Below are 12451 nucleotides of genomic sequence, written 5' to 3' on the forward strand. Positions count from 1 at the left end.
TCCATCCACTAGTATTTCTTTTTTTTTCTTTTGAGGTGGAGTCTCACTGGATCACCCAGGCTGGAGTGCAGTGGCATGATCTCAGCTCACTGCATCCTCCACCTCCCGGGTTCAAGCGATTCTCTTGCCTCAGCCTCCTGAATAGCTGGGATTACAGGCACCCACCACCATGCCTAGCTAATATTTGTATTTTTAGTAGAGATGGGATTTCACCATATTGGTCAGGCTGGTCTCGAACTCCTGACCTCAGGTGATCTGCCCCTGTCAGCCTCCCAAAGTGCTGGGATTACGGGCATGAGCTACCGTGCCCGACCCATCCACCAACCTTATTATCTCTATTTTAACACTAATGCTGATCAGTGGTTGTGTCTAAACCACAAAAGGGAGGGGGAATAAAGAAGCATGTCATGGCTGGGAACTCAATTTTAAGGTTTTCCTGGGGTCCCCTTGGCCAAGATGGGGGTCTTTTCCATGGTTGGGGTGCTTAGGATTTTATTTTTAGTTCTCAAGTCAGACTTGCAAGGGGAAATGCAGGGCATGGGTCACCAATTCACTCCCGTAGCAGGTCCTGAGTTGCAGTCCAGGCCTTGCCTGACTCGGACCAAGTCACTGAGTCCCATGGCCTCGTGTTCCTCACGGCTGTGCACCTTTCCTAACCCACTGGACACTAGGAGAGTAGAAGAGGATCAGAATGTCAGAGTGAACCTCATGCATGATATATTTATAAATGACTAAATTAAAAATTTCCGGTGGCTGTACTAAGGGAAACGTTCTACAATGTGACTCAGGAGGTATGATAAAGTCTGTAATTTGGAGGGAGAGAGGAAAATGTGCTTCCTTCAGAGCAGGGCCGAGGGCTGAAGTTGCTGTCACACCATCGAGGTTGGGAGTTGGAAGTTGAAATCCCCCACAGGAAGCCTGAGAGCAGATGACACCCTCAGGTTCCAGACTCCATGCTGAATAAAGCGGATGGAACTCAGCCCCCCAGTCTTGCCAGTAAGGAAGGCAAGGCCCACAGTGATACAGCGACTTGACTGAGCTCACACAGGACGGTGCCTGGACTCTGAGCTACAACCTGGGATTCCCAGTGCGGGTCTCCTCCCATGTGCTGGGCTGAATCTGCACCTGGTAGAAGATGGAGGGTCTATCCTTAGGGGAGTCTGGGGTGGGAGGCGGGACCCAGCAGGGGATCTCCATTGCACTGATAAGAACAGCAAGGAAAGGACTCTGACACCTCGGCTTCCCTGGTGCCTACAGGCTGTGTGTTCTGATGGGACAGAGGGGCTGTCTGACCTGCCCAAGTCTCCTGCTCATGTTTTGGGTCACTTAGAGTGGCTTGGCCAGCATGTCAGGCAGATAAACAACTCCTCAGTTTACTTTCCCACCCTAGTTCAATGTGGAGAACATTTCTGTTTCCACTGGGCTAAGCACATTCTAGCAATAAGCTTTCCCCACCAGGCATCCAGGGACTTTTTCCCAAGGCGCGACACTGTTTAGACAGCGGCTCTGAACCATGCTATTTGCAGGCCGATGGTTGGCTGTTTGTTTCTTTGTTTAGTGTCCTTAATTTCTGGCTCTGTGACTTTTGTCTTCTTGTTATACCTTGTAATCATTTTGATTATAGCTCTTGCACCAACTTTTCATATAAGCTTGTCTCTAACATTCACAGGCAATTCAGTTACTTACATTGCTTAAAAATGTCATTGCCTCATTTGGCTGCCAGTGGCTCCTCCAGTCAGTTTTCTGGGCATTTGATTTCCAGGAGGAGGGTGTGGGACTCCCTGGGAACCACAAGAGGACAGAGCTGTGTTCTGTCAGCCTCTGAGTCTCACCCACTTGGACTTGCAGGCACCAGCTGCAGGGAAAGAAGGGGTTCATTTGAGCTGAGAGAGCTGTGAAGGAAGAGCCAAGAGGCAAGCATCCTTGACCTCTGTCAGACCAGACCCTGAGCACAGATATCCAGCTCTCCCTGCCTCCCCTCTGAGCACCTGAGTCACCCCAAAGAATCTCTGGGCTTCCTTCTCAACGTTTAAGAATGGCAGCTCCCAGAGTCATTACCCTCCCCCACAGATACTATGAGACTACAGAAATAAGGAGGAGACTATTCAACAGATACTGAATGAGTTACTATTATTTTCCCAGCAATGTTGTAAGCACTTAACTCAGATCATCATTTCAGTAACCCCACAAAGTGAGCAGCATTCTTGTGCACATTGTACCAATGGGAAGATGAAGGCTTAGAGAATGTAGTTATGACCAAGGTGTTCCTACCACAAAGAGACAAAGCTGCACACATTGGAATCTGGAGTCTGAGCTCAGATTTATAGGGACACCTGCTCCTAATGACTGTGACAAGCTATGTAAAATTGTATCACTTCAACTGTGCCAGAAGGTGACATGCAAAAGACTGAAGGAGAATGTGCTGGCTACTGTTATTTTTTTTAACTATCTTTGCAGCTTCGATAAGGCATTGTATTAATTATGTAGCATAATAAGCTCTACACATTTAGCAGCTTCAGCAACACATATTTATGATCTCAACATTTCTGTGAGTCACGTGTCACAGCTTAGCTTTTCATCCCACGAGGCTGCGATCAAGATGTCAGCCAGGGCTGTAGTCTCATCTGAGGCTCAACTGTGGAAGAATCTGCTTCTCTGAAGACTAAACAGGCATAAACACCATGAGTCAGGGGTAACAGGAGCCCATGTAAAGTCCACTCTCATACTGTCTTCTCCACAGGAGACCTGGTACCATTGAGTCTGCACAATGTGCTGTGGGATCTCAGTGGCCAAGGCTGATAACTCTGCCTGAGTCTCCTGGGAGTTCTCCTTAGGTGAAGAGAGTGGGCTCAGAGGGGCTTGGAAGGGTGTCAGACAGACACCTGCATCCCAGCTCTGGGATCAGCAAAGGCACAGGAGTTGAGGAGGGGGCATGCTGGAAAATGGCAGCTGGTGCAGAAGGACCCCAGTGAGTGGTGAGGGGATCATTATCCAGAGGCAAGGCTTCAGGGGACAGCAGGATGAGGATAGGGCCTGCATGACATGCTCCTGTGGGACCTTGACCTTCTAATAGACTGCTTGCTTAAGAGATGGTGAGTCATAGTTGGAATCCATCATTGTTGGGGCCATGTCTCAGTTATCTATTGCTGCATAACACATTTTTCAAAAACCTGGTGGCTCCAAACAGCAAATCCTTGTTATCTCACAGAGTTTCTAAGGGTTGGGGGTCTTGGAAATGGCTGAGCTGGGTGATGTTGGCTCAGGGTTTCTCATGAAGTTTCCATCAAGCTGTCAGCAGCAGCTGCTGTCTTCTGAGGGCTCAACTGCAGCTGGGAAATCCAATTCCAAGTCACACACATGACTGTTTGCAGGAGGGCTTGGGTCCCTACTCTGTGGACTTCTTGACAGTTATCTTCCCCTAACATGAGGGAGTCAGGAAGGTGAGAGAGCATCTCAGATGTATCTTCTGCAATGTAGTCATAGAAGTGACATCCCATTGTCCTCAGTCATAGATCATCCCTGCGAGCCGCTCGGGGTGGGGGAATGGATGCCATACTGAAGGCTGACAACCACAGGCCACCTCTTGCTGACTTTGCAAAGGGCAGGCAGCTCAGAAGTCAAAGTATTAATAAAAATAATAATGTGTGTGCATTATATCACTTTATATGTGACACAAATACAGCTCAACCCTCCAAGAAGCCTAAGAAGTGGCCAGTGTCACCACACCTGGGCATGGTAGTGAGAAGACAGTCTCACTGGGGATGGAGGAGCTTGGAATTGAACCCAGAGCCTGGAGCCACTCAGGACCCTCTGTGGTGAAAGCGGACTTTTCAGAGACCCACACTCACCCATTGGCACCACAAGCTGCACACTGGAAGATGAGGTAAAACCCCTCTAACACACACTGGGGAGTGAGCCCAGTTGGGAAGCTGAGCCGGAGGGGGATGCAGTCCTGAGTGGTGACCTGTTGATTCTCCTGGCTCTGTATGTGGGCTGAGAACACCAGGTCTATCTCAGGCTAGACAGGGGAGCTTGTGCCCCTAACACAGAGAAGAGCCTTTTGAGGTGCTCATGGAGAATAAATGAATGTGTCCTGGGGCAGCATGTGACCAATGATGGACAGGTGTGGGAGTATAAATACCCCAGCTCCCTCACCAATGCAGTTCTTTTCCTAGAACATCCCCCAAAAGATTAAGGTCCAATTGCCCTCTGTGCTTCCACTGCTCCCCCTGGAGGGTCACTGTGCCTTCCCCAAATCACTCCCCACCTCCCTGCTGGGGTCCCTGCACCTTCCAGATAAGCTGCACACACCATTCCTTACCTCAGGCTCCTCTGGAGACACTCAAAACTAAGACATGCTCCATCCAGCACAGGCAATGTCAGGAACAAGAGATGACCATGGTCAGGGTGAAGTCAAAAAGCAAAAAATCATTGTAGGAAACTGTGAGTCCAAGATGCAAGCCACCAAAGTGGAAGCTAAAGAGAGTGATGCTGACCAGACACTGTGGTCTGAAGGTTTGTTTCCCCTCAGTGTTCATAGGTTGACGTCCTCACCCCCAAGGTGATGGTATTAGGAGGTGGGGCCCTTGGAAGGTGATCAGGCCGCTGGAGAGGAGGCTTATGAATAAGATTGTCCCCTTATGAAGAGTCCCAAGGGAGCATGGTTGTCAGTTCCACCATGCGAGGACGCAGTAAAACGGTGCCATCTATGAGAATTTGGGCCCTCACCAGATGCCAAATCTGCTGATGCTTTCATCTGGGACCTCCCAGCCTCCAGACTGAAAAATAAATTACTGCTATGTATAAGCCACTCGGTTTATGACATTTTGTTTCAGCAGTACAGACTAAGACTAAGACTAAGCCAATGCTGCAGGGAGGAAGAGGATGTACTCACAGCCTGTATGATGGGCATGAGGTGACGAGAAAAGGCCCTTGAACCAGAGGGATGGATTTGGGCATCGGGGCCAGGCTGGGCTGTCCATCTCCATTGCCTCCCCAGCATGCCGGTTCCTGAACTTGTCTCCACCGTGACCCACAGGCCGGGTCATATTCACATTCAGAACAACTCCCTGGGATGCCAGCTCCAAGTCCACCCTTTCCCTCCTACTCTGAAAAGCACATTTGGATGCTGGCAACTGAGAATGCTGTCATTACAGGGATAGGAACCTAATTCTTTAGATATTCTTAGCGGCACATTACACACATAACCCACTTTAGAACTGGGTTTGACCCACAAGCTCCTGCCCTGGACTGGCAGTTTCTGATGGTGGCCCCAGGAGGGTGTGCCTGGGGAAGGTGGGAGGTGAGGAGGACTCAGGACATGGGCTGGGGCCAAGAACCTCCACACTGTCCAGAAGCAGCCCCATGGCGCTGCCATGGTCTCAGCTCAGGTTGATGGTAAACGATGATGACTTTAATAAAGAAACTTGAAAAGGTGAACCATTCTTCTCCAGGGCTCAAGCAAAGACAGCCATAAGAAAATAGAGCAGAGAAGTAAGAAGGAGCCAAGGCATGGATCTCCCGCGGTGTCAGGAGGGTGTTTTCTAACTTGATAAATGCTTAAACTTCAGAACAGCCGGCCTTTGTTGTGTGAATGGGAGAATTACAACTCTCACTCCCCACGACAGGTCCCATTAAATCTCAGCAACCATTTGGTATTTGGGAGCTCCACATTACAAATCTAAGACTCCATAAAATAAAATAATTCAAGTTTGCATTCAACCATTCCATTATCTCGCATGATATATAATTGCTGCTTTATTAAACAACAAAGGAAAGCGAGTTCCAAACGAGTCTGGCCGTTTGTTCGAGAATTGGCAAAACAATATGAAGCTCAATCACCCACAACGATGTGTTGCATCTTCAGAAGGTTTTCAGCTGCGGCGTGTATTATGCTCACCAGACAGATTCTATGTGAAGGTTCATGGAGCCTTGGAAATAGGAAAAATAGAGAGGGATTATCTCCAGGGACTGTTCAAGAGCTGCCTCCATTTGGTCTGGGATCCCAGAGATCTAAGATGGGCTGGGTGTGCTGGTGAGTAGCTCATCCCAGGCCAAAGTGACTCCACAGGTGGCTGCAATAAGGACCCACCTTCTCCAGGGAGAGATGACAGAGGACAGCCTGGGATAACAACCTGAGGATACGGAACACGGAATGGCTAATCAATGAATCACAGTCCTTAGAGAAAGAGTAATAGAAGAAAGGGGCTGCACGTCCTTCAGAACGCAATGCAGAGATTTACCTGGAATGAAGGCTTCATTTTCTTTCACAGAGGTTGCAATGGCTTTCTGGTTACACCCCACCTCCAAGAGTCCAGGGACATGTTGTTTTGGCCTGTGTGTCCTCAGTACCAGGCACCCTTTCTGGAAATTAATGAATACTCACAATTTTTACAAAAGAAAGTATTTGAAACCTAAAATTAACCTCACAATGTCTTCATCAGATTAAATTTGTCCACTGGTTCCTTCCAAAATCCAGGCAGAAAGGAGTTCCGTGCTTTCTGCGCAACTTGAGAGACGTGATGTTGCAACGCAGCTCCCAGGCTGCATCCCCTTGCATGGAGGGAAGCGCACCCACAGCCTATGCCCTTCCTGGTTCCAGGCCATACACAATCTGCAAAACGGATTTCTCTCCTTGGTGGGTCCCATCGAGGGACTCCAGTTGTCTATGCATGGGCAGTGGTCGCATAAGTCCTCTCTAGGGATAAACTTGGTGGATTTTCTTTTACTATAAACATGAAAAACCAGAAACGTCCAATTCCTTTCCAAGTCTGGATGACAGCAAAGGGGCAACATGGTAAGTTGTTGTACCATAGTAAGTTACAGTACCTTCAAAAAGTCCACCCTAGAACCGAAGCCTTTACACCCATCTGCATCCTCCCTCCCTCTTGTGAAGGAAACAGGAGCTGTCAGCTAGAATGGATTTTACTAACGAATCCTTACTTTCAGTGGGGAGGAATTTTCTCTTAAGAAACAGAATGAAGTCCTTAATGGGTGAGAAATAATCCACTAGCAACTGAGATGGTAAATTCTCACTGGGACCTACCAGGAATTCACTGTGTGCCCACTAGAGTAGGTCCTTAAATATTTCCAGTTCCCATGCAGTAAGCTGCACATTTGTTCTCACAGGTCAAATCCAGGCCTGGTGTAGTACTCAGAGCTGTTCCTGCCATTAGTCAAATGCTGGGGCAGACAGCAACAGGCTTTCTCTAAAAAGGTGCTTACTGGTTATCATCACCATCAGACAATCTGTGGCCCAACTATTTAGTTGGATCCAGTGGATCAGTAAATAACCAGATTTATTTATTCAATGAACCTGTAACATCAGTCTTGAATTAAACAAGTTCTGAAATATATAAATAACTTCAGAATAAATATTTTAATACTAGTAATAATAAGAGCTTTGGTCTATTCAACATCAACCAATGATATTCACCTACCTCCATCAGCCCATCAACTTCCTCCTCTGGAAATGGAGGAATGGAGCAAACCCCTGTTTGAGGGGCCATTGTTAAAATTAGTAAAGTGATTAAATTGTTGACTGTTCTTAGTTGCAGCCTACAATATTCACTCTAACTAGCTTGGGTAGGAAGGGGTTATTTATAAAACTATTTGGTAGTTTACAGAATTCCTGAGGAAGATATAGATGAAGGTCTGAGTGCCACAGCAGCAGGAACCTTGCAGGCAAAGATCACACTTGGGGACAAATAGTCCATCATGCGTGGTTCTAGGGGAAGGAGCCCTGCCCCTGGCTGTATCTCTAATGCTGATGATGGATGCATAAAGCTCCACCAGCTCCTGGCTTGCCTCCATGCACAGGGCCTGCTGCAGGGACTCACTTCTGCTCTGAGCGTTCCACAAGGCTGTCTGCTGGAGGGAGCCAAGTAATCCTCCCTACTGGGGCATCTGGAGAATGCCAGGCTCCACAGTCAAGTACCCTACAAATCTGTTGGAATGGGGTGGAGTGACGCACCGGACAGGAGCCACCTGGGTGAATTTCTTCAATTCCCTCAGTTGTTGATCAACTCAAAAAGATAACAACGACAACAGAAAAACAGAGAACAGGCCTGACTCTTGGCCGCCACTCCACATGGCTTCCAGAACCAGGGCAAGAGAAACAGAGAATCCATGCAGAGGAAAGTCATTTAAAATTTTTTTTAAAATAAAGTAAGTGTTATGTGAAAAATAGTTCCATGTCTGCTCAGCGTCGCTGTGGGAGCTCTGCTTTGGTTATGAATCACTTTTCTCCTTGAGGTTTCCACGTGCCAGCCTTGCTGGGGACCAGCTGCCTGACGTTGCAGCATCTTGGATTCCCAGGGTCTAACTTCTCCTCCGTTCTAGGGCCTGCCAAGCTCTTCTTTGTTTTTCCAGAGCAGCCTCCCTGTTCTGGCCTTCCTGGAACACCTTCTTTCTGAGCAGCCTGAGGTGAACCTCTTTTCTTTCCTGGCAGAACAATAAAAAAAAAAGAAAAAGAAAAAGAGAAAGAGGTGTCAGCGTGTGACATGACGTCACTCTCAGCTGTTTTAAATTAACCTTCCCTTCGGTTGTGCCAAGGGAAAAGATGAAACATGATTCAGTGAGAAGAAGCCTGTGTGAAACTGTGGGGTTTTTTTTTAACTGTTCTGTTATTTTTTAAATGTGTTAAAATGCTCATGAGAGAAAAAGTGTAAAGTTTTTAAGAAGCCACGTTTCAGAGAAAAAATAAAGAAACCTCAAAGGTGTGTTAATGATCAGTGTGGTCCCCAAAGGAGCATTCACACGAAGGCCACTGTCAGTAGAAAAGGAAAGCCATTTAAATACTTTTTTTTAAATAAAGTAAGTGTTATGTGAAAAATAGTTCCAAGTGGTCACCCATGGAAACGCCTCCGCTGGAGGCTGGAGGAGGCTGCGTTGGGGAAAAGAAACAGAAAAGCAGGGGTTTTTCCCACATCTCTGTTCTGACCTAAGAGTAGAAACAGCTGAAAACCACCGTGACTGGGAAGTGGAACCTTGTGCTTCTCAGACACAGCAAGCCTGGGTCTTGCCAACTCGAGGGGCCTTGATGCTGTACTGCAGTCACCTGGGCAACCCGTGCTCTCTGGAGGGTTTCTGACGTTTCAAACATAAAATTCTGGGTGGTGGAAAACTATTTCCTCACAATCTGGGAGATAAATTCAGGAATAAAGTAAGACAGCTCAATAATTTTAAAATTCACTTTTCTGTAGACTGAGTATTGTATATGGGTTTTACATGGATTATTATTTAGCTTCTCATATTGATTCTGTGAAACACACAAGCCAGTACCATTTAGCAGATGGTGAAATAGAACTGGGTTAACTCATTGGCTACTGGCACGTGGCCAGTATGTGAGAGACCCAGGACAGAGCCACGCTGCCCCCCAGAAGACATCCACATTGAAAGGGAGGAAAATGAGATTGGTGCCATGGTGCTGTGTCTTTCAATATTGCTTCGAGTTATTTTTTTCTTAATATTAGTGTGTAAATAGGTTACACTGTGTATTCTTTATGTAATAAAATAATCTGTTGTTAAACCTCAAAATTCTCATTAACTGTCTATAGTTTGTCCATCACTGTACCCCCAACATCCACACATACCTTGAATAGAGTGGGAATTCACTGAAGATTAGCTGGATTAGTCAATCCATTGGCAATATCTATGAAATATGTGACTGGGCTGCTGGCTACAGAGCCTGTGATGCTAAGACAGCCTTCAAGAGCAATTGTTTGCCTGGTCCTTTCTGGAGAGTGAATCTTAAATACATGACCTGCCTCAACCCCAGGAGACATTTAATCTTATAATTTAATAACTTCACAAGTTACCATGAAGTTCAATGACTCCTGCACACGGCTCTTCTCCTCCCACTCCATCCCTCTCACCACAAAACACCAAATCATTCACAAATCTCTCCAAGCAAACAGCAGAACCACTGCACTGAAGAGAGATGCTGCTTCAGTGACTGTTGGAACCGCCATTTCCTAAGAGCACTGGCAGCAGAAAGAATTGTCATAAAATGTTTGCAGTTAAGACTGGAGTTAGGCTGGGCGAGGTGGCTCATGCCTGTAATCCTAGCAGTTTGGGAGGCCGAGGTGGGCAGATCACCTGAGGTCAGGAGTTTGAGACCAGCCTGGCCAACGTAGTGAAACCCCCTCTCTACTAAAAATACAAAAAATTATCTGGGCGTGGTGGCAGGCACCTGTAATCCCAGCTACTTCGGAGGCTGAGGCAGGAGAATCACTTGAATCAGGGAGGCGGAGGTTGCAGTGAGACGAGATGGCACCATTGCACTCCAGCGTGGGCAACAAGAGTGAAACTCCATCTCAAAAAACAAAAACAAACAAACAAACAAACAAACAAAAAGACTGGAGCTAAATGGAGCTGCGGAGAGGCAGCTGACCATACACTCACCTAAGATCTGAACCTTGAGCCACTGTGAGAAGAGACAGACTTATCTGCCGTTCATTGATTTACCCACCAAGTGTGTGTTGGGTGCCCGTGATGTTGTAGGAGCCATTACAAACACTGGAGACCCAGCATAACCCAGCATGATCCAACATGAACAAAAACAGCAAAGGCCCTTGCTTCATGAAGCTTACGATCAATTGAATAGGAGAGAAAGGGAGAGGAACAGACATATCAGTGTCAGAGAAGTAAAAGGGGTGATATGATAGTGCTGCCTGGCTATTATAGAAAAGAGTCATAGGCCGGGCGTGGAGGCTCACACCTGTAATCCTAGCACTTTGGGAGGCTGAGGCAGGTGGATCACCTGAGGTCAGGAGTTTGACACCAGCCTGGTCAACATGGTGAAACCCCGTCTCTGCTAAAAATGCAAAAATTAGCCAGACGTGGTAGTGCATGCCTGTAATCCCAGCTACTTGGGTGGCTGAAGAAGGAGAATCACTTGAACCTGGGAGGCGGTGGTTGCAGTGAGCCAAGATCGTGCCACTGCACTCCAGCCTGGGTGACAGAACAAGACTCTGTCAAAAAAAAAAAAAAAAAAAAAAAAAAGGAGTCAGATAAAAATCTGAAAAAGAAAAGATACTTAAACTGAGATCTGAATGACAATTACAAGTCAGGCATGGAAAGAGAAAATCAGAGCATTCCAGACTGAGGAACTACGTAGTGCAAATGTTGCTAGGTGGATATCAGCTGTTTGCACTCATAACTCAAAACATTTTTAAGTGGCTGTTTCTTCACAGACCGGACAGGCAGAACCTGGAGCAGGAAAGACGAACCTGGTGGGCAATCGCCTCCGGCACGCCTTTCCCTGTCCCAGAACCACATGAGATTGCACAGGCAGTTTGCTGAACATGTTCATTTTCTTAATTTAACATTTTGGTAAAGTCAGTTGCCATTCTCTTCGTAATGTGGTTTCCATCATTATTATCTCACAATGGAGAGAAACTTGGTGCCCCAAGTGGGGACCCCCGGCCACGGTCCTTGCCCAGGTAGTCCCCATCATAAGCACCATGGAAGCTCAGGGTGGCTGCTGCTCCAGATGGCATACATGATCAAAACATTTTCAGAAGTTGGGCACCAGTCAAGGAGGGGTGGGCACTGGCAGGCTGTTCACAGGCACGTGGAGGGCGCCTGAGCAGAGCTGCGGCCTGGAGGATGGCAAGTGTCAGGACCAAGTTCAAGGGGAATGTGGGAATCCTGCCCTCCCAGTATGGCAGCAAGACAAAGGCTTTGAAGCTCGGTACAGCAGCAGACAGCACAAAGGTGGGGTGGGTAAGGGGGATGAGGCCCAGAGGCAGGTACCTGAGGTTCCTACCCATGCGAGGGCCCGTGCACACACACACACAGGTGCCCACTGCACCCACGTTCTTGGGGGAGTCGGGACACCTGGGCAGGAATGCAGCCCCAGAGCAGGACCATATCCCCACCGGGGACCCTGGCCAGCAACACAGGGAGCCCCTGGCACCCCTTTCCAGGAGGCAGCAGATGAGAGTTTTTTGCACACACGGATGTGAGTCACCAGCTACTGATAGTAGGCCTGGCAGGCCCTCCTTGGTTGCAGAATGGGTGAGGCATCCTGAAATACAAGGATTTATGTCGGCCAGCGGGGGGCTAACCCTAAGTGGGGATCGGGTTGGGGGCCTGTCAGCCTTCCCTCTGGAAGTGAGCAAATGTCCCTCTTCTAACTACTCTGTTGTCAGTGCACAGAATCTAAAACTGGGTAGATACCATCCTAGAAGGTAACTCTGTGGGGCTTAGTTTCCTGATATTTAAAATGGAGATAAAAATAATACTCCATATGTTTGTCATGGGAAGTGGATAACTCGATTTACATCAAAGAGCTTATCATCTGTTAGGGACAAATGATAGTTAAATTTCATCCATGAAATTCAACCAGTGTTGAGAGATCACACAGAAGAACACGCTGGGGAGGGAGCTGGACCTCAGGAGCTCAGCAGTACAGTGCTCTGGGAAGAGTCAGGGGCACTAGCAGGGG

This window comes from Rhinopithecus roxellana, chromosome 14, assembly GCF_007565055.1.
Source record: "Rhinopithecus roxellana isolate Shanxi Qingling chromosome 14, ASM756505v1, whole genome shotgun sequence".
Lineage (NCBI taxonomy): Eukaryota > Metazoa > Chordata > Mammalia > Primates > Cercopithecidae > Rhinopithecus > Rhinopithecus roxellana.